Source organism: Lepus europaeus, chromosome 10 (genome assembly GCF_033115175.1).
Source record: "Lepus europaeus isolate LE1 chromosome 10, mLepTim1.pri, whole genome shotgun sequence".
In the NCBI taxonomy this organism is placed as follows: domain Eukaryota; kingdom Metazoa; phylum Chordata; class Mammalia; order Lagomorpha; family Leporidae; genus Lepus; species Lepus europaeus.
The window spans coordinates 7,149,646-7,176,111 of NC_084836.1; the positions used below are offsets into that span (position 1 = coordinate 7,149,646).

At 46.4% G+C, this 26,466-nt stretch overlaps 1 protein-coding gene across 6 annotated transcripts in view; it reads left to right on the forward strand.

Moving 5' to 3' along the window:
• Nucleotides 1-26,466, forward strand: part of MRTFA (myocardin related transcription factor A) — a 153,634-nt gene that overhangs the window by 53,654 nt on the left and 73,514 nt on the right. The gene's annotated exons all lie outside the window — the stretch shown is intronic.

The window sequence follows — 26,466 nt, forward strand, 5'->3', positions numbered from 1 at the left end:
CGGGCATATTTGTTCTAGGATTGGACAGATGTGGGGGGGATATGATAAATTCTCCAGGAAATGTACTGCATTTTCAGGTTTTTGTTGATTAAAAAAAAGAATATTGCTCTAATTCATTAAATGCTTAGTCTTCAGAATGGAGACCTCTTTGTGGAAAAGAAATATTTGTCTTCTTTACCCTAAGCAAGCATTTTATTTTTCTCTGTGGTGCCTTTAACAAAGGGGAATTAAATTGCTTTTGATACTTTATATATTACTGTCTTTAATCACTCATCCATATTGTATTTTTATGTCTTTGTGAAAGCATGTTTTAAAATTTTCCTCAGCTGTTCTTTCTGTTTTGTGGCATCCTCTTTATCGTTTTTTTGGTTTTGTGGAAATGTTCTTGATAACACATGGGATGGGTACTGAAATTTGGAGATGGGGGAAGTTTGAGCTGGGGGCAATTCACAGAAAGAATGTAGGATTTTTGAAATTCTCTCTAAAAACTGTTTTCCAACTCAGAAGTGTCTTTTAAAACATTTTAAAAATTCCAGTTAATTTTTAATGGTTTCTTCTACTTTTAGTGTTTTTAAACTTGTAAGTCAATTATCTAAAAATAGGGAATGTTCTTTTGTTATTTTTAGACTTCTACTCAAATGTAATCTGCAGTGTTTTCCTGTTCCAGAGCATATCTTTATAAAGATTCATACAAGTGGCATCTGGGGGCCTTTTCCCCATCCACTGGCCTTCTCTCTGAGGAGCACGATTCTGTTGGTCCAGCAGATGAGCCTCCTGCTCTCCCTGGGGAGTGCTTAGTAGGATGTTGAAGACACAGATGGGTATCAGTTGAAGACAGGATCAAAGGCTCGCAGCTTACGCCTTACGGATAGAGAAGGCACCACAAGGGAAGGTGCTGCTACCTTTTTTTTTCTGGTTTTATGACCAGAAGTGAGTCATGTATTAGTTGAATTTTTCTGCTCGTATATGCTGTGCATTCCATGTTCCCTTTCCTTTTCCTCCCACAGAGCTGTTGAGCTTTGTGCTCCAAACAGTCAGTGTGCTTATCTGAATGTGTCCCATCTGGCTGATGAAACTGCTCCCAGTTAAACTCACTCAGGCCTTTGTTTCCTGACTATTACAGTCCTCTGCTAGGTGTGGGCAAGCGCGTATCTCCTCTTGAGGAGTAGATGTTAGCATCTTCTTTAATCACTTGGTTACTCATTGGTTATCTCAGCCTAGTAAATTTTGTTTATTTTTTAAAAAGACTTATTTTATTTATTTGAAAAGCAGAGTTACAGAGAGGCAGAGAGAGAAAGAGAAAGGAGAGGGGGGAGGGAGGGAGGGAGAGAGGGAGAGAGAGAGGTCCTCCATCCACTGATTCACTCCCCAGATGACTACAACGGCCAGAGCTGCACCAATCAGAAGCCAGGAGCTTCTTCCAGATCTCCCATTCAGGTGCAGGGGCCCAAGGACTTTGGGCCATCCTCTGCTGCTTTTCCAGGCACATTAGCAGGGAACTGGATTGGAAGTGGAGGAGCCAGGACTTGAACTGGTGCCCATATGGAATTCTGGCATTGCAGATGGTGGCTTTACCCACTATGCTGCAATGCCAGCCCCTTATTCTAGTAGCTTTTTTTTTTTTTTTAAGATTTATGTATTTATTTGAAGGAGTTACACAGAGATTACACAGACACACACACACACAGAAAGAGAGAGAGTTCTTCCATATTTCAGTTCACCTACCAAATGGCCACAACAGCTGGAGCTTGGCCAGGCTGAAGCCAGGAGTCAGGAGTTTCTTCCCAATCTCCCACATGGGTGCAGAGCCCCAAGCACTTGGGCCATCTTCTGCTGTTGCCCCACATGCCCCACATACATTAACAGGGAGTTGGATAGGAAGTAGAGCAGCCAGATCTCAAAATGGTGCCCATATGAGATGCTGGCATTGCAGGCAGTGGCTTAACCCTCTGTGCCACGACGCTGGTCCCATCATTCTGGTAGCTTTTGAAGGTTGAAAGACTGTACCCTCTCCCTTATGGTGGTCTCAGTGTTCCCAGTCCTAAAGGGGACAGAGACATACATGTCTTGCCTGAGAGCTGTTTTTCCTATGACATATGTTGGGCAGAGCTAGCCGTCCATCTGTTGGACCCCCTACTTCATAGAACTTTCAGTGGATAATAGTACGTAAGCCAAGTGCAGGTGAAACTGACAAGCGTGACACAGGTAGAAGAAAAGGCCTGCCAGGAATCGTCCGTACTGTGTGTGGACTTTGTTCTCTGGCTTATGTTTGTAAAAGTAGAGAAGATTGGGGTAGGAAAGAGTAATACCAAACTAATTTCTCCAGTACCTGCCATTCCTTAATGTTCAAAAACTTTAATAGTGTGTTTATAAAATTGTTATTTTGTTCTGAAGTGCTAGAACTGTTAGGTGGATTGTAACAGTAATATGACAGCTAGAGTAACGTGCTGTATCATTTATGATAGGATCTCAGTAAATAAATTCAGTGATTCTACTGAAAATTCAAGACGTTTAGACTTTATGTGAGCTAGAGATTGTCTAGCAATAGAATGTTCTGTACTTCTGTGAATATATGGTTATGAGCAAAACTATTATTTAATATTCTTTTTTTTTTTTTTTTTTTTGACAGGCAGAGTTAGACAGAGAGAGAGAGACAGAGAGAAAGGTCTTCCTTTTCCATTGGTTCACGCCCCAAATGGCCGCTATGGCCGGCGCTGCGCCGATCCAAAGCCAGGAGCCAGGTGCTTTCCCCTGATCTCCCATGCGGGTGCAGGGCCCAAGCACTTGGGTCATCTTCCACTGCACTCCCAGGCCACAGCAGAGAGCTGGACTGGAAGAGGAGCAACCGGGACAGAATCTGGCACCCCAGTTGGGACTAGAACCTGGGGTGCCAGCACCGCAAGTGGAGGATTAGCTAAGTGAGCTGCAGTGCCGGCCGTTATTTAATATTCTTTTAAATAAAATTTTATTTGAGGGGCAGACAGAGTTCTCATCCCCTGGTTCACTCCTCAAATGCCTGTAACGGCCAGGGGTGTGCCAGAGCCAAGGCCTGAGCTGAGAACATCATCCAGTTCTTCCTCTGGCTGGCAGGAGTCCCGGTGTTTGAGGCATTGCCACTGCCTCCCTAGGTGTGCACGGAAAGGAAGCTGGAGCCGGGAGCTGGGCCTCAAATCCAGGCACTCTGCTGTGGGGTGTGGGTGTCTTGACCACGAGCTTAAACACCTGGCCTTCAGTTCCTGGTTTAACTATATCCCTGCAAGTAAGTCAGAGTTTAGGATCCTGACTCTTTTAGCAGGGTTTCGGGGTACTTCATGTATTCGTTAACAGTTTTCATTCAGTCCTTGGAGCTTGGAGGTTATGGGACACACTCAAGTACACGAACACTTTGAGGCCACTCCCTGCTGGTCTCTGATCCTTTGGGTCAGGTCAGGTGCTGCCTTCTGTGACCCTGTCTGTTCCCCTGAGACTGCCTTACTGTATACTGGTTATCATCTTTACTTGTCTCCCTAATTAGATTATTAGCTTCTCAAGGGCGATACGTTCGTCTGCATTGGCTCCTGAAGTTGGCACGTGGCAGGCTGTATTTTTGAATGAATGATGCAAATTGGTTTGGCCCATTTCCCCAGATAAACAGGCACAAGCCTTTAAATCAAGATTATGCCCGAGTATTTTCACAGCTGTTCTGAGATTAGGCAATGAGTCCTCTAGCCACTGTCTTGTATTTTAGTCAGTCTTTGCCCAAAGCAGGTGCTGTTGAAAGCATGACTTTCAAAGCTGAAATTCTTTTGTCTCACAGAATGTGGTGTGTCCTGCCTACCTTCCTGCTAAACAAGTGCTCTGATCAAGCCACAGTTGGAGTCCCAGTGAAAACCTGTCTGGATCCCTGTGATTAGAAAATGAATGACCTGAGCTGACTTTATGGCTGTCGGGCAAAGCACTGACTCTGGTGCATTCTAGAATGGAGGAAAGCTAGGGCTCAGCTCTTGACAGCCAAAAGGGCGGGCCCCGTGCCAGTGTTCAGTGCATCCCTCTTAGTTTGGGGCAGACTTCTCTCGTAGAAAAAGGATTGAGTCCGTCCGCTTGGTTTGCCTTGTCTCATGACGTACGCTTTATCTTGCTGAGGCACAGTTAGGGAATCGGGGTGTTTTCTCTCTCTTATGTGTATATGTGTGGACACTCACACCCACACCCAAGACCATAAGAAACTGGTGGCAGTGGCTGCCTCAGGGGAAGAGGTTGGAGGATGAGGAGACTGGGGTGGAAGAAACTGATCCCCAAAAACATTGAGTTCCCTTTTAAGCTTGTTGTTATTATAGGAATACTCAAGAGCAAAAGAATATATGGAGTGTGTGTCAAATTTATAAAATGTGACATGAGCCCTGGTAAGAAATAGAGCCCAGCCTGGATTCTGAAACCCTCTAAGTGCCCTCTTTGATGTATGCCTCAGAAAGCTCTTGTTTTTAACCGTATGCCTTTTAAATCTTTTATGTTTTATACCACATGCATGTTACCCATTTGTGTCAGGGTTCTCCAGAGAGAGAGAGAGAATGGAGAGAACAGCTGTGTAGGTCTGTGAAGCGGGGGTTGCTAGGGGGACTGGCTGTGACGTCTCCTGATTGGCTGTCTGCAGACTGGAGACCCTGGGATGCCTGTAGCATGGCAAGTTCAAGTCCAAGGGCCTCAGAACCAGGGAAGCTAACTAAAGCTGTGAATCTCAGTTCCAGGCTAAGAGCCTGAGTACCAGCAAAGGAGCCAGTGGTCTGAGCCCTGGAGTTCAAAGGCCAGCAACTGATGGCCCAGGCAGGAATGGACAGAGTCCCAGGGGTTGGAGCCAGAGACCTGTTCACCTTCTGCATGTGGTCTTTCCAGAAGCCCCTGCCAGTGGTTGGTACTGCCCCATCCAGACTGGGTCTTCCCACCTGGTCCAGTCAAACTCACCGGCTCATCTTATTGGGAACCCCCCATCGACACACCCAAAACAACACCTGAACACGTTTCCAGGGCTCTGGGTACTCCCTGTTCCAGTCAGGTTAACATCATAAAATCAACCATCACACTACTAAAAAATATTTGCTAAATTATAATTTAAAAAAATATCTCAGGGCCGGTGCTGTGGCGTAGTGGATTAAGCCACTGCCTGCAGCTCCGGCATCCCATACAGGTGCAGGTTCAAGTCCTGGCTGCTCCACTTCAATCCAGCTCCCTGCTAATGACCTGGGAAAGCAGCTGAGGATGGCCCAAGCCCTGGGGCCCTTGCCCTGCCACGGGAACCTGAAAGAAGCTCCTGGCTCTTCGGCCTGGCTCCAGCCATTGCAGCCATTTGAGTGAATCAGAGGATAAAAGACCCCTCTCTCTCTCTCTCTCTCTCTCTCTAACTCTGCCTTCCAAATAAATTAAACACACACACACACACACACACACAACAAACTTAGTTCATTTACTCTCTCGTTTCTTGACGTCTCTGTACCTGGTTCCACCTGCTTCTTCCCCGTCTCCGGGGTCTCTCATTGTTAGATTACCTGTGGCCTGCATGATTTAGAATAGAGTGAGCTGGAGAAGGGGAGTAGCAGTTAAGCAATGTGAGGCTGCAGGAGGGATGGTGGCGCAGAAAGGGCAGGTTGTGGATGGGTAAATGTGCCTTTTTGGTGGTCTGTGAGCTCTTGAGGGAACCTCTTCCTCCCTGTGTGGACTCCACGGCTCGGAGGTCGGTGGAGCTGCTGGAAAGCGCCGGGACTTTCCCAGTGCCTTCTCTGGGTCTCTTAATGCTGTGAATGTTAATGTGGCCTTTAACACAAAACACACTCTTGTTTATATCTAAGGGATTTTTAGGTCTTGAAGGAAACCTGAGGTATGTTCTTGCTCTCCTCTGTATTTAAGATGAGGAAATTGGCCCATCAAGGTTAATGCATTTCCTGAAGTCACATAATTAGTGCGGAGATGAAAGGAGCGTTGCTTTCCTTACCCCTGTCCAGCGTCCTGCCATGGCGTACTCGAGGAGACATCGTGAGCGACCTCTGATGGGTGAGGTTGTTGATCATTTTCCTCATCTTGGTTTTCCTTGGGTTTTTCCATGTTAATGTCACCACTCAGACTCACGTCTGAAGAGGTGGAGACTAGAAACAGTGGCTGGGGTCCACCCCACCCTGGGCAGTGTGGTCGCAGTGCTGTAGCTCCCACGGTTCTCTGCTGGGCTTCCATCTTGCCTGTCTCCCTGGCCTGGCTGATGATCTCAGCAGACAGGTAGGCAGTCGGTCAGCCGTTGTCATCGGTTCCTGGCTTACCTCTGACGGCCCTTTCTCTGACTCATTGATTTATCTGGGGTCTCCTTAGAGTTGGGATCCAGATCAAAGGGATTTGAAATCCTCTGTGTGTCTCCATCTTTTCTTCTCCCATCCTTTTTGTTTCCTTTTAGGCGAGGCAAGCTGTCAAGCTATGAACACCACAATTTTAGCTTTCTTGAAATGGTGCCAAATTAAATAAAGACGAATCTCCTACGATCTTGTTTTTTTTGGATCTTTACTTTTATGATTACCACATGCATTATTTTTGAAAGGATTTTCTTTATAATAACAAGGAAAAAATACTGAAGAACCCTGCTCTGCCATCAACAACATAAAAACCTGCTTTCTTTGCCTTTTCCTGTCAAGCTAACAGGCAGCGATGAGGCAGAGCTCATGGCGTCCGGGGTCTCGGGCATACTCAGCCCCTCGATGGAATCACAGGACTAGGTAGCGGTGGCAGCAGGGTGAACATCGGGGGCTAGCAAAGAGCAGCACACGGCAGGAGCGCAGGAGTGAAACTCGTGATGTCACGACTTCAGGGTGTTCGTCTCACTTCATCTTCTCCAGCTCTTTGCGGTATCCATATTTTCACATTTTACAGAGGAAACTGAGGCTCAAAAGCTTAAGGTTCACAGTAGCACATGGAAAAGCTGTTTGCATTCAGGGTCTTTACTTTGAGAACCACTTACTCACGAGATCCCCTGTAAATTAAAATCGGGTCTTTTCCGTCCTCACTCAGCGCCTGGTTCCACGCAGCGCGAAGCTCCTGCAGGCCTCCAGCCTTCTGAATTCATCTCCCCCCCCCCTTCCTTGTTTTGTCCCAATTGTGTCGGCTTCTTTGCTGCCCTTGCACATTGTCACTCCCGTGCCAGGGCTTTTGCACTACTGTTCCTCCTACTGGAGACCCCTGGCTTGGCCTCTGGTCCCTTCAGATCTTTAAGTATGACTTTGTGAATTGAGTCTTCCCTGACCGCTGTTGTGTAACGCCCTGCTTTTACTTTTCTTCATACCAGTTGTCATTCGACAACACACACGGTTCATGTGTTTGTTGGTCGCTGCTGTCTCCCTACTAGAATGGCACTGCCACACAGTGGGGAGTTTGTCTCGTGTGTTTTCTGCCATGTGTGTAAAGGTACCGGGCACATAGCAAGCCCTTAATGATCCTTGAGTACATAATTCACCCATGAGTTTGGGGTATGTTCTAGGTAGGCGTGTTCCTGGTTGTGCAGCCCACCTTGACTGCAGAGGTTCCCAGGCTGTGGTCTGAGGCTGGCCTGGGTACCCTGAGACCTTGTCAGTGACTGAGGAGTGAAACTACCCTGGAGTGTTACCATGGATGCACAGTGACACCTCAGCAGGTGAATGCAGTATTGCAGCATATCCTATTTCAGAATCTTTGTGAAAGTGGTAAAACAGCGGCATTCTTTTCCCTGTTTTATAATTTGTTTCGGAAAATAATGTTTGTCATTAATATGTGTCATAACACATAATGAGTTTATTGTCCAGTTTTTAAAGGAATAATAAATACATCAGAAATGTTTTCAGTTTTGAGTCCTGCTGTGACCACAGCGGCTAGCCCTCACCAGAAGGGGTGAGGCGTGCACGTGCGTTGCTCCGAGGTGAGTTCTGGAACCCCACTTCCTAGCCCTCGCACTCAGCAGCTGTGTGAGTTTGGGTGACTCGTTTTACCTCTCTGTGTGTATTAGTTCATTCTTAAAGTGCGGATACGATAGTACCTGCCTCAGCAACGTGTCGTAGATACCCGGTGAGTTAATATATGTGAAGTGCACATAGAAAGTGCCTTGTGTTTTCGTCAGCGTTGTTGTTGGAGTTTTGAATACTGTTAGATGAAGAGCTTTTTTATTGCTTCCTGGGTATTCTGACAGCTCATCATGACCCTTTTGATATATGGCAACTCATAAAATTTAAAAAAATATGTTTTTCTGTAACATTGAAATACTTCTGGGAATTTGTTCTAAGAAAACGAAAAGATATATAAAATTTTTATATAAGGATGTTCAAAGCAGCATTATTTGTAATGGTAAAAGACCAAAAACAAACGGAAACACAGCATTTCGGACAAGGAGCTAGAGTGGTGGTTGGGGACTCTGCAGTGGGAGCCCACCAAGCCCCCTGCCTCCCCGACCCACGGCCATGCAGGGCACAGTGAGGAGGTGCTCCCTCTGACTCACCTAGTCTGTAAATCTGTTACATTTCTGCCTTTGTTTCTGTTTTGTAAGATTCATTGACATTTATCTTTGCAGTGTTTCTGTTGGGCCGTGTTCTTGGCAGAGCCCTGGCTGCTTCCTGTGTACACTTATTCATAATTTGCTGAACATTTCAGAAGTTTTTGTAGAAGAAACACAGATGCTTTTTGTTTGTTTGTTTTTGGTGGGAAAGAATAATCTGACTTCTCTTAGGCATAAAATGGTGGCATTAGTATAAAATATATTACTCATTTGGGAGTACGTTTTTTGTAATAAGTTTTGTTCTGTGGCTCTAGGTAAGTGTGAAAATCCTCTTAGCAATCCACGTACTTGTTATCAGAAAGCGGAAGCTCATATTGCCAGTCTTTACCATGTTAATAGGCTCTCAGGCACTTACATTAATTAAATAAGCCTTAATTTTCCAAGTTGTTATCTTAGTATATTCTCTTGAGAATCAGTTGGATTATATTCCTCAAATCAGTGCCTTAAAACTAATGTGTGAAATATTTGGTTGTGTAAGGTGTTGCAAGTGTAGAGTGTTGATATTAATTAGGTGACCCAGAGAGATCCTGTGACCTGAGTCTTTTTCTTTTAAAAGATTAATTTATGTATTTGAAAGTCAGAGTTGCAGAGAGAGAGAGAGCGAGCTTCCATCTGCTGGTTTCTCCTCAGATGGCTGCTGCAATGGCTGGGGCTGGGCCAGGCCAAAGCCAGGAGCCAGAAGCTTCTACCTGGTCTCCAATGTGGGTGCAAGGACCCAGGCACTTGGGCTATCTTCTGCCACTTTCCCAGGCACATTAGCAGGGAGCTGATTGGAAGTGGGGCAGCTGAGACTCAAACTGGTACTCCTGTGGGATGCCAGCAGTGCAAGCTGCAGCCTTACCTGCTATACCATGACACCAGCCTGTGACCTGAGTCTTTTAACACCTTGCTCCTCGGAGTGTGGTTGGAGGCCAGCAGTGCTGGTCTGTGTCAGCCAGGACCCTTTAGGAATGCAGCTCTCAGACCCTCCCTGGACACAGAATCAGAATCTGCATTTTGACAAGGTCCTCTTTTGTGTTTTCAAGTTGAGAAATACTATTGCCACAGATATTTTTATTGTTTTGTTTTTGAGGTGAACATGTAAAATAAAGATGATTTGTTGGTGTATTATTTCCTGAGGGTAAGTGCTGCTCGAAATGATAAAAATCAAGAGATAAGACTGTAGTAATTGTGTGTGTGTGTGTGTGTTGTGGTACAGCAGATTAAGACAACTACTTGTGACATTGGCCTCTAATGTCAGAGTGCCAGTTCAGGTTCTCGCTGGTCTGCTTCCGATCCAGCTTCCTGCTGATATATCCTAGGAAAGCAGTGGAAACGCCCAAGTGCTTAGGTCCCTGCCACCCACATGGGAGACCCAGATGGAGCTTCTGGCTTCAGCCTGGCCTTATCTCCGTTGTTGCAGCCAGGGAGTGAAACAGCGGATTGAAGATCTCTCTCATTGACGCTCTCTTTCTCTTCTCTCTCTCCGCCATCTAAATAAATAGATAAATCTGTTAAAAAATACAGTGATTGGAAAGATTATATGATGTCTAATTTGTGTGGAAACACAAGATAAAACAAACAACAGAGAAAATCTGCTACCCAGAGCTCTGCTTTAGATAAATGTTCACAATTTGGCCTCTCTTTTGGGGCCATTTTTGTTGACTTTTCAAAGAATGAACAAATGGACTTCTTCTTTTAAAAAAATAATATGTGTTTTTGAAAGGTAGAGAGTAAGTGCCCATCTGCTGATCACTCTCCAAATGCCCACAACAACCAGGGCGGGGCCAGGCCATAGCCAAGTACCCGAAGCTCAATTCAGATCTCTCACATGGGTGGGTAGGGACCCAACCACATGAGCCATCACCTGCTGCCTCTCAGGGTCTGTACCAGCAGGAAGCTGGAATCTGAAGCAGAACCAGAACCAGAACTTGATCCCAGGCACCCTGATGTGGGATGTGGGCATCCCAAGTGGTACCTGAACCGTCGTGCCGAACACCTGCCCCTATGCTTGCTCTTGACATTCTAGGATGTTTTATTAAGAAGGGATCTTAGATATAAAGCCTGTATTTATAGATGAACAAACTGGGACTAAGATTGTTTGGTGTGGCTTACCCAGGATCACATCGTGTGCACTCCTCATAACCTGGATTTCAACCGCTAATCTCTGTATCTCTTATGCTACCCCTCTGTATCGCTGAAGACCATATATTGTCAGTTGCTTCCATTGATGTTAATTAAAAATATACTGAACAATTATGGGTGAGAATATATTTGACTCACCCCACAAGATCTTGGGAAAATGATGGGACTCACTGTCTTCTTCCCCCTCTGCGTGAATGCCTGTGTTAGCTTCAGAAAAAGACATTTGCCTGTTGTCTGGAAGTTGGATTCCTCCTCCTATGGACTGGTGACGCCAGCTGCTCAGTCCTATGCTCTCTGAGTTTGTGGGGGTTGGGAGGGGAGGCAGTGGGGCTTTTCTCTTCTGAAATGGCAGGGGTTGTGGCAGTGGTGTTGAGTGCTTAGTGGCAACATTATGTAACAGTTTATGAATCAAGAAAGACCTGGCTGTCTTAGCAAATATTGACCCTTAACTTCAGAGTGAACACAGAAGAATATTCATTGGAAATGGGTCTTAGACCTAACTGAAAGCTGGGGGACATGAAAGCATGGACTATGACATTCATGTTCTCTTTTGTTTGTTTTTTTGGAGGGAGCATTCTTAAATTGAACTTTGTTGAGTTCAAACACATTTTATCTTCCTTGTGCATTGTTGTATAGATGGAAGACATTGAAAAATGAAAAGGCAAACTATAGAAGGGGAGGCAGTATTTATAATATTACATGTATCTGAAAATAGAGATATACCTAGAATTTATAAATCACTCATAAAACACATTATAAGAAAATAACCTAATTAAAAGTGGGCAGGGGGCCAGTGCTGTGGCGTAGCAGGTAAAGCCGCCCGTGCAGTACCGGCATCCCATGTGGACGCTTGTTCAAGTCCCGGCTGCTCCACTTCCAGTCCAGCTCTCTGCTATGGCCTGGGAAGCAGTAGAAGATGGCCTAGGTCCTTGGGCCCCTGTACCCGCATGGGAGACCTGGAGGAGGCTCCTGGCTCCTGGCTTCGGATTGGCGCAGCTCCAACCATTGTGGTCATCTGGGGAGTGAACCAGCGGATGGAAGACACCCTCTGCCCCACATCTCTACATTTCTGCATCTCTGTAACTCTGCCTTTCAAATAAAAAATCTTTAAAAAAAAAAAAAAAAGTGGGCAGAAAACTTCATGAGAGGCTTCTAAAATGTATGAGTGGCTAATAATTACATGAAAAGATGCTGAACATTATCAGTCATCAGAGAGATGCAAATTAAAACCACAGTGAGACGACTGTTTACCCAATGGAATCAGCTAGCTAAAAAGACAATGCTAAGTATTGGCAAGGTTGTGGAGCAATGGGAACTCATGACAGATAGGTGTAAAATAGTGTCCGTCCACTTGAGAAGACAATGTGTGGGGCTGGTATTGTGGCATAGTGGGCTAAGCCTCTGCCTGCAGCATTGTCATCCCATGTGAATGCTGGTTTTGGTCCAGGCTGCCTGCTCCTGTGCCTGGGAAAGCAGCAGAGGATGGCCCAGATGTTGGGCACCTGAATCTACATGAGAGAGCCAGAGGAAACTCCTGGCTCCTGATTTCAGACTGGCCCAACCCCGGCCATTGCAGCCATTTGGGGAGTGAACCAGCAGATGGAAGACCTCTCTCTATGTGTCTCTTTCTCTTTCTCTTGAACTGCGTTTCAAATAAATAAACTCTTTTTTGGAAATGATGTATTTATTTATTTGAAAGGCAGAGAGAGAGAGAGGGAGGGAGGGAGGGAGGGAGGGAGGGAGGGAGGTTGGTTGGTTGGTTTTCCAACCCCTGGTTCACTCTCCAAATGGCCACAACAGCCAGAGCTGGGCCGTTCCGAAGCCAGGAGCCAGGGATTTCTTCCAGGTCTCCCACGAGGGTGCAGGGGCCCAAGCACTTGGGTCATCTTCCAAGGCCACAGCAGAGAGCTGGATTGGAAGTGGAGCAGCCGCGTCTCAAACTGATGCCCACATGGGATGCTGGTACTGTGGGTGGCTGCTTTACCTGCTACACCACAGCACCAGCCCCAAATAAATCTTTTGAAAAAAAGAAAGAAAAGGAAACAGTTTGGGGCTGACATAGTGGGTAAAGCCACCACTTGAGATGCTGAAATCTCACATGCATTCTGATTCATGTCCCAGCAGCTCCACTTTTTAAAAAAAAAAAATTTTTTTTTTTTATTTATTTATTGAGAGGTAGAGTTACCGATAGTGAGAAGGGAGACAGAGAGAAGTCTTCCATCTGCTGGTTCACTCCCCAGATGACTGCAACGGTCGGAGCTGCGCCGATCCGAAGCCAGGAGCCAGGAGCCTCCTCCAGGTCTCTCACGCGGGTGCAGGGGCCCAAGGACCTAGGCCATCTTCTACTGCTTTCCCAGGCCGCAGCAGAGAGCCGGATCAGAAGAAAAACAGCTGGGACTAAAACCGGCACCTATATGGGATGCCGGCACCGCAGGCGCGTGATTAACCTACTGCGCCACAGCACCGGCCCCCAGCTCCACTTTCAGTCCAGCTCCCTGCTAGTAGCTCGGGGAAGCAGCAGAAGATAGTCCAGGTACTTGGGCCCTGCCACCCACATGAGAGACCTACATGAAGCTCCTGGCTCCCAGCTTTGACCTGGGTCAGCCCTGGCCATTGTGGCCACTTAGGGAGTGAACCAGTGGATAGAAGACCTCTTGGTCTCTGTCTCTCCCTCTCTTCTGTAACTTTGACTTTCAAAACATAATAAATAAATCTTTAGGCAATTTGGCAGTTTCTTAGAAAGGTAAACATATTTGCTGTGTAACCCAGCAGTCCTGTTCTTTCACGGTTGTGGTGAAGGTCCACAGCAGCTGTGTTCCTAATAACCGAAAACTGGAACCCTCCCAGGCATTCATTACCAGCTGAGTGGATGAACTGTGGTACCTGCACACATTAGAGTACCACCAGCAATAAAAACGAAGAGACTGTTGACTGATGACACTCATGTTTTGATGACTTTCAGAAACAATATCCTGAATGCAAGAAGCCAAATTCAAAAGAGTACACCTTGAATGACACTATGTGACACTTTAAAAAATTTTATTTATTTATTTATTTTTTTTTTATTTTTATTTATTTTTTTTTTTTACAGGCAGAGTGGACAGTGAGAGAGAGAGAGACAGAGAGAAAGGTCTTCCTTTTGCCGTTGGTTCACCCTCCAATGGCCGCCGCGGTAGTGCGCTGCGGCCGGCGCACCGCGCTGTTCCGATGGCAGGAGCCAGGTGCTTCTCCTGGTCTCCCATGGGGTGCAGGACCCAAGGACTTGGGCCATCCTCCACTGCACTCCCTAGCCACAGCAGAGAGCTGGCCTGGAAGAGGGGCAACCGGGACAGGATCGGTGCCCCGACCGGGACTAGAACCCGGTGTGCCGGCGCCGCAAGGCGGAGGATTAGCCTAGTGAGCCGCGGCGCCGGCAAATTTTTTTTATTTATATATTTTTAAATTTATTTTACTTGAAAGAGTTACACAGAGAGAGAAGGGGCGAGAGAGCGAGAGCGAGCGAGAGAGAGAGAGGTCTTCCATCCACTGGTTCACTCCCCAGGTGGCCATAATGGCCAGAGCTGCGCCAATCTTAAGCCAGGAACCAGGAGCTTCTTCTGGGTCTCCCATGCGGGTGCAGGGGCCCAAGGACTTGGACCATCTTCTGTTTTCCCAGGCCATAGCAGAGAGCTGAATCAGAAGTGGAGTAGCCAGGACTTGAACTAGCGCCCATATGGGATGCCAGCACTGCAGGTGGCGGCTTTTGCCACTGCACCTATATAACACTCTTGAAAATGTAAGCTATGGGGTCAGGCGGCAGGTGGTAGGATGCCCACATATCCATGTGCTTAGAGTTGAGTCTTAGCTTTCCATTCCAGTTTCTTGCTGACGTATACCCTGGTAGGAAGCAGGTGATAGCTCAGGTGGCTGACCCCAATAAATGTTAAAATGTAGGCTGGGGCTGGAATTGTGGCACAGCAGTTTAAGCGCCACCTGTGATACCTGCATCTCTTACGGGCGTAGGTTTGACTCCTGGGTGCTCCACTTCTGATCCAGCTCCTTGCCAGTGCATCTGGGAAGGCAGTAGAAGATGGCCTGAGTGGTTGGACCCCTGCCACCTGCTGTGGGAACTCACATGCAGTTCCGGGATCCTGATGTTGGCCTTGCCCAGTCCTGGCTGTTGTGGCGTGAACCAGCAGGTGAAGGATCTCCTCTCTCTCTGTTTTTGTCCCCCCTCCCCTCCATATATCTAAAACTCTGTCTTTCAATTAAGTAAATACATCTTTTTAAAAAATGTAGCCTGTGGGCTACTTCTCAGCAATTTAAAAAAGATGATGAACTGTTGATAAATAAAATATCCTGGGTGACTCTGAAGATAATTCTGCTAAGTAAAAAAAGCTAATCCTAAAAGATGATAGCCTGTATGATTCTGTGTGTATAACATTCTTGACATGACAACATGAGGAGTATGGAGAATAGACTGTTGATTGTCAGGGGCTAAGGGTAGCACATGGCCAGAAAGAAAGTAGGCGTGTCTGTAGAAGGGCGATAGGAGGGATCCGGGCAGTGATGCAATTGTTCTTTATCTTTTCTTTGGTAAAGATTTATTTATTTATTTATTTATTTATTTATTTATTTATTTGAAAGGCAGAGATACAGAGAGACAGATCTTCCATCTGCTGGTTCACTCCCCAAATGGCTGCAGCAGTCCGGGCTTTACCCAGCTGAAGCCAGGAGCTTCATTCAGGTCTCCCACGTGGGTGGCAGGGCCCCAAGTACTTGGGCCATCTTCCACTGCTCTCCCAGGTACATTAGCACGGAACAGGATGGGAAGTGGAGCAGCCAAAACTTGAACTGGTGCCCATATGGTTGTCGGCATTGTAGGTGATGGCTTAAGCAGCTGTACCCAATGGGATTGTTCTTTATCCTGAATGTAGCAGTGTCTGTGTCATTCATTGTATTGAACTGTGGTTTTGCAAGGTGTTACCATTTGAGGGAAACTGGGTAAAGACTACATGGGAGGGGCTGGTGCTGTGGTGTAGCAGATTGGGGTACCACCTGTGGTACTGGCATTCCATGTGGGCACTGGTTCAGGACACGGCTGTTCCACTTCCGATCCAACTCTCTACTCTGGCCTGGGAAGGTGGTGGAAGATGGTTCAAGTCCTTGGGCCCCAGCACCCATGTGGGAGACCCAGAGGAGGCTCCTGGCTCTTGGCTTCAGATAGGTCCAGCTCCAGCCATTGTGGCCATTTGGCGAGTGAACCAGCCATTGTGGCCATTTGGGGAGTGAACCAGCCGATGGAAGACCTCTCTCTCTCTCTCCACTTCTCCCTCTCCCTCCCTCCCTCTCTCTGCCTCTGTAACTCTGCCTTTCAAGTGAATAAAATAAATCCTTTTTAAAAAAGATTTATTTTATTTATTTGACAGAGTTATAGAGAGAGGTAGAGGCGGGGGTGGGGGGAGGTCTTCCCTCTGCTGGTTCACTCCCCAGGTGTACTCAATGGCTAGAGCTTGGCCAATCCAAACCCAGGAGCCAGGAGCTTCTTCTGGTTCTCCCATGTGGATGCAGAGGCCCAAGCACTTGGGCCATCATCCATCGCTTTCCCAGGCCATAGCCGGGAGCTGGATCAGAAGAGCAGCAGGTGGGACTTGAACCAGCACCCATATGGGATGCTCGTGCTGCAGGACAGGGCTTAACTGCTACACCACAGCACCGGCCCCATGAATAAATTTATCTACAAACAAACAAACAAACAGAAAACCCTACATGGGACTCTGTTCTTTCTTTTTGCCATAAACCAGAACATGATTATATTTCAATATATAACTTCTGTACTCTCTGTGCTATTTCCTGCAGATGCCTGTGAATCTATATCTCAAGATTCAAAGTTTAATGTAAAAGTACAGATAGTTTGGCAGCTTTTCAAAAAGTGTAGACAATATAACTTAGCACTTCCACTCCTAGACATATACCCAAGAAAATGGAAACCTTTGTCCAGTTAAAAACTTACTTGCAAATGTTCATTGCAGGGTTACTCATGGTAAACCATATGTAGGGGCCTGGCATTGTGGCATAGCAGGTAAAGCCACCAACTATGATGCCAGCACCCATATGGGTACCAGTTTGAGTTTCAGCTGTTCCACTTCTGATCCAACTCCCTGTTAATGTGCCTGTGAAGGCCAGCACCACGGCTCACTAGGCTAATCCTCCGCCTGTGGCGCCGGCACCCTGAGTTCTAGTCCCAGTTGGGGCGCCGGATTCTGTCCCGGTTGTTCCTTTTCCAGTCCAGCTCTCTGCTGTGGCCCGGGAAGGCAGTGGAGGATGGCCCAAGTGTTTGGGCCCTGCACCTGCATGGGAGACCAGGAGGAAGCGCCTGGCTCCTGGCTTCGAATCAGCACAGCGCTGGCCGTAGTGGCCATTTGAGGGGTGAACCAAAGGAAGGAAGACCTTTCTCTCTGTCTCTCTCTCTAACTCTGTCAAACACACACACACACACACACATTGTGCCAAGTGAAAGAAGATAAACCCAGAAGGCCACATATTTTGTAACTCGATTTTTGTGAAATGTCCAGAATTGACAAATCAATAGAGACAGAAAGTAGACTGGTAGCTGTTAAGGCCTGTGAGGAGGGAGTGTGTGGTTGCAGTGGGGCATGACTGCTAACAGGATTTCTTTTCGGAATAATAAAAAATATTCTGTGGGGGGCTGGCACTGTGGCATGGCGTGTTAAAGCCCCCGCCTGCAGCGCTGACATCCCATATGGGTGCCGGATTTGAGTCCCGGCTGCTCCACTTCTGATCCAGCTCCCTACTAATGCACCTGGGAAAGCAGCAGACGATGGCCCAAGTCCTTGGGCCCCTGCACTCACGTGGGAGACCCGGAAGCTCTATTCAGCTCTGGCTGTTGCAGTTACTTGGGGAGTAAACCAGTGGATGGAAGACCTTTCTCTCTGTCTCTGTCTGTCTCTGTGACTCTCTTTCAAATAAATAAAAATAAATCTTTAAAAAAAATGTTGGGGGCCCTGCATTGTGGTGCAGAGGGTGAGCAGGTGCTTGTGATGCAGGGGTCCCCCCGTCAGCGTGCTGGTTAACATCCCGGCTGCTGTGCTTCCTATTCAGCTTCCCGCTGATGCTCCTGGGATGGTCTAGGTACTCGGGTCCCTGCCTCCCATGTGGGAGAACCGAATGAAGCTCCTGGCTTCTGGCTTTGGACTGGCTCAGCCCTAGCTTTTGTGGCCATTTGGGAGGTGAACCAGCAGATGGAAGACCTCTTCGTCTCTTCCCCTCTGTCACTCTGCTTGTTGAATGAATGAATCTTAAAAAAATTTAACTCAAATGTTTCAAAACAAATATTCTGGAATTAGATAGTGGTGATTGTTGCACAACCTGGGAATATATGAAAATCTGAATTAAGCACTTTGGGTGATTGAACTTTATGGCATGTGAATTTTATCTCAATTTAAAAAATTGTATGGAAGCTGGCATATAGCATAGCAGGTAAAGCCATCTCCTGCACTGCCAGCTTCCCATGTGGGTACTGGTTTATGTTCTGGCTGCTCCACTGCCAATCTAGCTCTCTGCTAGTGGCCTGGGAAAAGCAATGGAAGACAGCCCAAGCATTTGGGCTCCTGATACCCACGTGGGAGACTCAGATGGAGTTTTGGGCTTCTGACTTTGGCCTGGCTGCTGTGGGCATTCGGGGAGTGAATCAGTGGCTATAATATCAGTCTCTGCTGCTGCTCTGCCTTTCAAGTAGATGAAAATAAATGAATAAACATTTAAGGAAAAGATTGTATGAGAAACTAATTTCTGGTTTCTCTGGAGTGACATATAATGATCAGTGTTTGCCTGGGTTTATAAATAGAAGGAGGGGCTGGTGCTGTGGCTCAGCTGGTTAAAGCCCTGGCCTGCAGCACCGGCATCCCATATGGGCGCCAGTTCAAGTCCTGGCTACTCTACTTCTGATTCAGCTCTCTGCTATGGTCTGAGAAAGCAGTAGAAGATGGCCCAAGTGCTTGGGCCCCTGCACACTCATGGGAGACCCAGAAGAAGCTCCTGGCTTCAGATCGGCTCAACTCTGGCCGTTGCAGTCATTTGGGGAGTGAACCAGCAGGTGGAAGACCTCTCTCTCTCTGGCATTCCCTCTCTGTAACTGTCTTTCAAATAAATAAAAATAAATCTTTAAGAAAAATAGAAGCAAAAATTGACTACAAAGAAGCATAATAGAATTTTAGGGAGATGACTGCATTGTATCTCTTGATTGTTATAGATTATATAGGCATATGTATGTCCGAATGCATTGAACAGTGCACTGAGTGAAGTTTCTTGTATCTAAATTAAAGTTTAGTAAAGTTGATTTTTATAAACTAATGAAATTATCTTTTATTGTTGTAAGCCTAAAGTGATCTTTACATCAAAACTCTAAATCAGTATAAGACTGACAACTACTATCGCAACTGATTTAGAGACTCTGACTTTAATTCCCAATTTCTGTCCCCTTTTTCTGTCTAGTTTTCTTTTTTTTTATTTTTTGACAGGCAGAGGGGACAGTGAGAGAGAGAGACAGAGAGAAAGGTCTTCTTTTTGCTGTTGGTTCACCCTCCAATGGCCACCGTGGCCGGCGCACTGCGGCTGCGCACTGTGCTGATCCGAAGCCAGGAGCCAGGTGCTTCTCCTGGTCTCCCATGGGGTGCAGGGCCCAAGCACTTGGGCCATCCTCCACTGCCCTCCCGGGCCACAGCAGAGAGCTGGACTGGAAGAGAGGCAACTGGGACAGAATCCGGTGCCCTGACCAGGACTAGAACCCAGTGTGCTAGCGCCGCAAGGCGGAGGATTAGCCTATTGAGCCGCGGTGCTGGCCCTGTCTAGTTAGTTTTCAGAGAAAATCTAAGTTGATCAGTTTCAGTCAAACTATGTTCTTATGCCTTTGAAGTGGCACTGTTCTATTGCTGTGGTTTCCAAAGCCTATGAGTGGGTGTATTAATTCATGGAACATTCTATGGCTTTTTTCCTTTTATATACAACAGAAAAATGCCCCATTGGGTGTAACAAATCAGACAGTTGCCTTTCACCTCCACTCTGGAGCGCTCTGAGCTCATTTGGCACCAGGAGGTTGGAGTCAAAACGACTTCTGAAGGGAGTAAGCAGGAGGGCGGGTAATACTTAAAAAACAAAACCCAAGCGCAAACTGTGTCCCACTGCATTGCCTCTGCCCTGTTTTTTATTTTTTTAAAGATCTATTTTATTTATTTGAAAGGCAATTATGGAGAGAGAGAGAGAGAGAGAATGAGAGAATCTTTCATCCGCTGGTTCACTCCCCAACAGCCGCAATGGCCAGGGCTGGGCCAGACTGAAGCAAGGAGCCAGGAACTTCTTCCAGGTCTCCCACCTGGGTGCAGGGACCCAAACACTTGGGCCATCCTCCAGTGCTTCCCCAGGCCATTACAGGGAGCTGGACCAGCAGTGGAGCAGCTGGACTCAGCTGGTGCCCATGTGGGATGTTGGTGTCGCAGGCAGTGGCTTCACCTACTATGCCACAAGGCCAGCCCTATGTCTTACCTCTTGCCGAGGCTTGAGATGAGTTGTAGATCATCTCTAAGTGAGAGGGACCACCTGTAGAGACAACTCCTGAGCTTCCTCCCTGAGGTTACCTTCTCTCCTACCCACCCTCACTCCTTTTTTTTTTTTTTTTTTTTTGCCAGGCAGAGTTAGACAGTGAGAGAGAGAGAGAGAGAGAAAGGTCTTCCTTCCGTTGGTTCACCCCCCAAATGGCCGCTACTGCTGGCGCACTGCACCAATCCGAAGCCAGGAGCCAGGTGCTTCCTCCTGGTCTCCCATGCGGGTGCAGGGCCCAAGCACTTGGGCCATCCTCCACTGCCTTCCCGGGCCACAGCAGAGAGCTGGACTGGAAGAGGAGCAACCAGGACAGAATCTGGCGCCCCAACCAAGACTAGAACCCAGGGTGCCGGCGCAACAGGCCGAGGATTAGCCAAGTGACCGTGGCGTCGGCCCTCACTCATTTCTTGAGTCCTACCATGCCTAAACCCAGGGATAGTTTTCCATTTAAAGATCTGCCCACAGGTGGAGATCTCTCTCTTCCTCTCTTTTATTGTTTCCAGTATTCATAGGTGGGACAGCCTTTTATTTTAACCACATTTAAAGAGACTAAAGAGGAAAATGCAAACAAACAAAAACCACAAAAAAAACAAACACAGAATTCAAAAGAGACACATTTCTAGATTATGGAATTCTGAGTGGATTTTGTACATTCCAACAAAAGTGTAAAAATATTAAAATTAAAATTGTAATAGCTAGTTCTTAAGTAGGGCTTACCGTGTGTGAACAAAGAGCTGCTTTGTTTTGTTTTGTTTTTCCTATGCTGCTACTTTTAATATTTGGCATCTGATCTCGGATGCGTGAGTTTTTCCCTCTACTGGCAACCAATTCTTCAGTTCTTGAAGGGCCCTGACTTGGTGTCCTACAATTTAATTTGGTTTTGACACTGTCTGGAGTTAGCATGGACCCAACAGATTGAGGACACAGTCCCAGGAGACTGCCCACAACCTCAGGTGCCAGTCCATAGCGCGGCTCCTCAGGTTACAGCCAGCAATCTGACATGGCTACAGACCTGAGGTCCGTGACCACTCCTCAGTTAGACTGTTTCCTAGAACAGTTTGTAGAACTCAGGAAGGTGTTTCACTTCCATCTGTCAGTTTATTACAAAGGCTGCACCTCAGGAGCAGCCAGAGAGAAGAGCTGGATGTGAGGGGTTGGTTGGGCGATTCCTGGCCTTCTCTGCGGGGCTCACCACCCTCCCAGAACCTCCATGTGTTTGCCAACCCTAAAGCTCTCCAGACCCCATCCTTCGGGATTCTGACGCAGGCCTTATTATGTGAGCATGACTGATTAGATCATTGGGCATTGGTAGTTAGGTTGATCTCCAGCCTTTCTCCCTTCCTGGGAAGTCAGGGAGTAGGACTGAACACAGTTGCTCCCCTGGCAGCCCCACCATCCTTGGGGCTTTCCAAAGGTCTGGATGAAAAGAGCTTGTTAGGAATAACAAATGCTCTTTTGACCTCTGCTGGTCCTTACAACTTAGGAAATTCAAAGTTCCGCTTTAGGGGCTGTGTGGTCTGGAATGAGGGCAAAGACCAAATGCATCATTTCTTGCTCATATTATTCCGTTTACAGATGAGGGAATTGAGAGACCCAGTGGCTATGAAACGTGTCCAGTGCCACACACCTGGTAAGCGTTAGGGCTAAGATCGCACCCAGGTGCTCTGGCTGCCGGTTCCGTGTTCTTTACCACTACTCTGTGTTGCTTTTCATGTGAACTTCAGACTGTTTATCCCAAAATAATTACATGGTAGCTTTTAATGGGCCATTGTGACTAGTGTAGGTTCCTTTGTTCCAGTGGAGTATTTTTTATGGTTTTTATTATTTATGTCTTCTGTTTCAGAGACAGAGTATTCCACAGATGCCAGCAACATCCAAGTCTGGGCTAAGCCAAAGCGTGGAGCCCTGAACTCAATCCAGGTCTCCCATGTGGATGTCAGGGACCCAAATCCTTGAGCCATCACTTGCTGCCCCCCAGGGTGTGCATTAGCAGGGAGCTGGATTGGACGTGAAGGTGGGACTTGAACCCTGGCATTCTTAAATGGAGTGTGTGAGAACCAAGTAGTGTCTTAACCGTGCGCTCCACACCCTCTCCAGTACGGTCTGTTTCCCACCCCTTCTGCATTGTCTTACGCCAGCCCCCAGAATGCAGTCGTGTGGCTGTTAAAGAGAAAGCTCCTCTGACTTTCTCTTCTTTTGGAATCCCTGTGTTAGACTCTTCCTCCTAGCCCTTCTCTCTGCACAGGGACGGCCTCTTCGGCCCCGTGTGGACAGATCTGTACGACGACCCCAGCCTTTGCGCAGAGGCTGCTTTGTTTTTCACAGTGACCCTGGTACCTGTTCACAAGGATTACAGGGGTGTAGTAAGATTTCTGACTCTACATCCACGGCCAAAACCAGCTCATGTTTGAAACTAAGCAAAACCTCTTGAGTGTCTTGCCATAAACGTGCATTAGAAATTTTTTCCGATGTGGCAAACAGTTTCTGTGAGTTGGAATTAAATTTAAACCTGTATATCTTTAGAGGAGGAACATTTGCTGTGTGAAGGTCCTCGTTGGCTCTGGTAGGAAAAACGCCCCTGTTCCCTCCTGCTTTCCTCTGAGGAAGCATTGAGAAACTTCTGAACAGCTGCGTTTTATATCTGCTAAGTCAGTCCATGAGATGTTTGCAAATAGTCTTCCATTAGCTTTATCCCGAAGATCCTTTTGCTTTTAGATTTTTGGTCAGCTGACTTAATGTTCCTAGGTTTATGTTTAATCACAACTAAGGTAGTTGGTATGGATGTTTTCAGAAATACCTTTATAAATTTGAAGAATAAATTTTTTATTACTAATAGAATTTGTCATATGCTAGATGTTACATGAAAGGTTTTGATAATCTAGGGGAAAACTGTGGCCCTTCCCCACACGGAATAAGTGGTTTAGAATAAGAGCCTAAATAGAACCTAATCCTGGAGTCAGAACTGCTGCTTTGTGCTCTTGGGAGAGCAGACGCGTCCCCTGGTGTGTGTGGCTCTGTCTCGTCACCCCCCCCCCCCCCCCGGCTTCCCCTGGTGCTCTCCCCTGTGCTGTTGAGTTCCCACCTCCTCTCCGCCCTCCCCTGCCTTCTCATTTCCAGGCTTACCCTTCAGTTCTCAGAAACAGCCCCTCCTCCCCTGTTTTCACACTTATCGTTCCCTCTGCTTTCATTGAACCTAACAGAGACGATGCTTATGACATTTTTCATTCGTTTCTTCAAGATGCATCCTCTTGCTGGATTGTAAACTGAAGGCAGCATCCCACCTGTTACTGTTTTATCATTTTACATCAGCGTCTGTGAGGGCACTTACACTTGGTAAATGCTGACTAATGTGTACTAGTGAGTGAACAAAGTGAAGTAATGGAGAGACTAGATAGAATGTAGCCACTTCATCCTGTACCCAGGTTCCTCATCCAGTAGTTTGTCCTGAGAAGTGTTTCCCTAAGAGCGAGTACAAATTACTCTGCTAAGGGTGATTCTTCAGTTCCTTTATCCAGTGTGGAGAGTCATGTTCTGGTCATCTCTAACTTCCCTTCATTTGTTTTTGTGACGTTGTAAAGACAAATAAACTACAGAGTGTTTTTGTCCATGTCACTAGGTATCCCTAAACCTCTGCCCAGGATCGAACCAAAAGTTGTCTCTTAAGTCAGAAGCTAGCACATACTTGGTAGAGCTATGTATTTTTAGCTTATTAACTAGGGATTTAAATTTTTTTTCTTTTTGATGTACCTTGTTTTGTCTAGGTTCTGGGAGCTCATTGTGGCATATTAAGTTCAAGGATTTACCAATTTAAAAAAAATTCTTTTTTCTCTTTTGAAGATTTATTTGAAAGGGAGAGTTAGAGAGAAGGAGAGAGACAAAGACAGAAAGATCATATTGAGATCTTAGATCTGCTGGTTCACTCCCCAAATGGTTGCAATGGCCAGGGCTGGGCCAGGCTAAAGCCAAGAGCCTGGGAACTCCATGTGAGTCACCTACATAGGTGACAGGGGCCCAGGTTGTTGGGCGATCTTCCACTGCTTTCCCAGATGCATTGGCAGGGAGCTGGATCAGAAGTGGAGCAGCTGGTAGCTTAATGCCAGGAGTGCTCGTATGGGATGCTGGAGTCACAGGTGATGGCTTAATGCACTGTGCCATAGTGCCAGCCCCAATTAAAAAACTTTCTAAAATTATCTGAAAGGCAGAGATGCAGAGAAATATCTCCATTCTGCCGGTTTGTTCCCTAAGTGCCTGGGGCTGAGCTGGACCAGGCCAAAGCTAGGAGCCAGGAATTCAGCCTGGGTCTCTCATGTAGGTGGCAGGACCCAACCACTGGAGTCATCCCACTGCTTCCCAGGGTCTGCACCAGAAGGAATCAGGAGTGTAGTGGGGACTTGAATCCAGGCCCTTGGGTATGGAGCATGGACATTCCAAGTGGCCTCCTAACCGTGAAGCCAAATACCTGTTCAGGTTTACTACTTTTTATTAAAATGGCAGGTGTTCTTTTTGAAGTTTAATGGTAGATGCCATGCTCAAACCAACAGTGTTAATATCTTCTGTTCCTTTTTTCACTGGTTCTTACCTCCTGCATCTCAGACTACTTCCAAGGCTAAGAATGTCCATTTTTGTGAGATATGTGGTCTCCGGAAAGCTTGTGGCTTACTGTACTCAGTTTCAAAAATTGTTTTCATAGCAAGTCAGACAGTTTTAAACTTGGTATGCTGGTAGTGGGATTAAAGTGCCACGGACAGACTTTACTTGTTGGAAAGCTTTCCTTTCTTCTAATTCTTTCTTTTGTTACATTAAACTTTCTAAATTGTCTTTGTCCTTTGGAGATGCTTAGAAATTTCTTTTCATAGCAAAGAAGTTATATAAAATAGCAGATTTATGGTTTAACAAATGCTTTCGTAAACTATTCATGATAAAGATGGATCACTTAAAGTTTACAAATTACTTCTACGATGCAGATAGCTAAGTGGTGGTGTCTTGGCCTTTCACGATGTCATCCTTTTTAGCCCTGTAGCTGAATATCAAGAGGCTGCATGTCCAACCATAAAACATTAGCCTCTGCCAGCATTACGTCAGCTCCACACAACCTCATTGGCTAATTATCCCCCGGGACTAGGACATGGATTTGGCAGCTTGTGAAAGCTGCTTTTTCCAATTTCTCCCTTCCTGGCCGTGACAGATCCCAAAGGAATGAAGTTGAGAAATCTTCATCATCTTTTGAAAGCTCTCAACCTCTCATTCCCACAGTGGTTCTCATGGCCAGGGAGGGAAGGTCCTGTTTCACTGAAGAGTCTGTCTGAGCTCATGATGCCTTCTCTAAGTAGTGGCCAGGGTACCCTGGGTGAACCATGGAAAGATGATGGTAAGGACCTCCATAGGATGTCTGGCTGGCTATCTACAAGGATTCGAATGCTTTTGTTGGGATCTTATTTATATTTGCAAAATTGAAGAAGCTGGAAGACCAGGATGGGGAACCATATGTGGTGATCAGTTGTGTCAGTTGACATTTAGTATAAGAATTAGTGTAGGGGAGAGTGAGAAAGGCAGGAAAAAAAAAAAAAGAAAAGAAAAAGTGTAGTTATCCAACATCTTGAGAGCAGCTTTGGAAGGTAACAGGAACTATATGACTAGTCTTACTCTTACTCTCTGTGAGCCTCAACTTTTAAATCTTCCTTATCTTGCCTTATCTTCCTTGCAAGGTGTTTTAAGGATGGAATGAACACATGAACAATTTCACCACAATCACCAGTGGCCTACACATTGCCTTTTTTTTTTTTTTTACTGTGTTTATTTGAAAGAGTTACAAAGAGAGATGAAGAGACAGAGACACACAGAGTGAGCATAAGCGAGCTTCCATCTGCTGATAAACCCCCCAGATAGCTGCAGTGGCCAGGGCTGAGCCAGGCCAAGCCAGGAGCTTCACCTGGGGGTCCATTATGGTTGGCAGGTGCACAAAAACTTGGGACATCTTTCACTGCTTTTGCGAGGCCATTAACAGGGAGCTAGGTCAGAAGTGGAGCAGCCAGAATGTAAACTGGTGCCCATGTGTGATGCCAGTGTCATAGGTAGCAGGTGTACCCGCTATGCCAGAACACCTGGCCCACTTCATCACCTTTTACAGTGGGCCTACTTTAGGCCTCTCCCTAGTTGATCTTGCTTTCTTTTATAAAGATTTATGTTACTTATTTGAAGGGTAGATTGATAGAGAG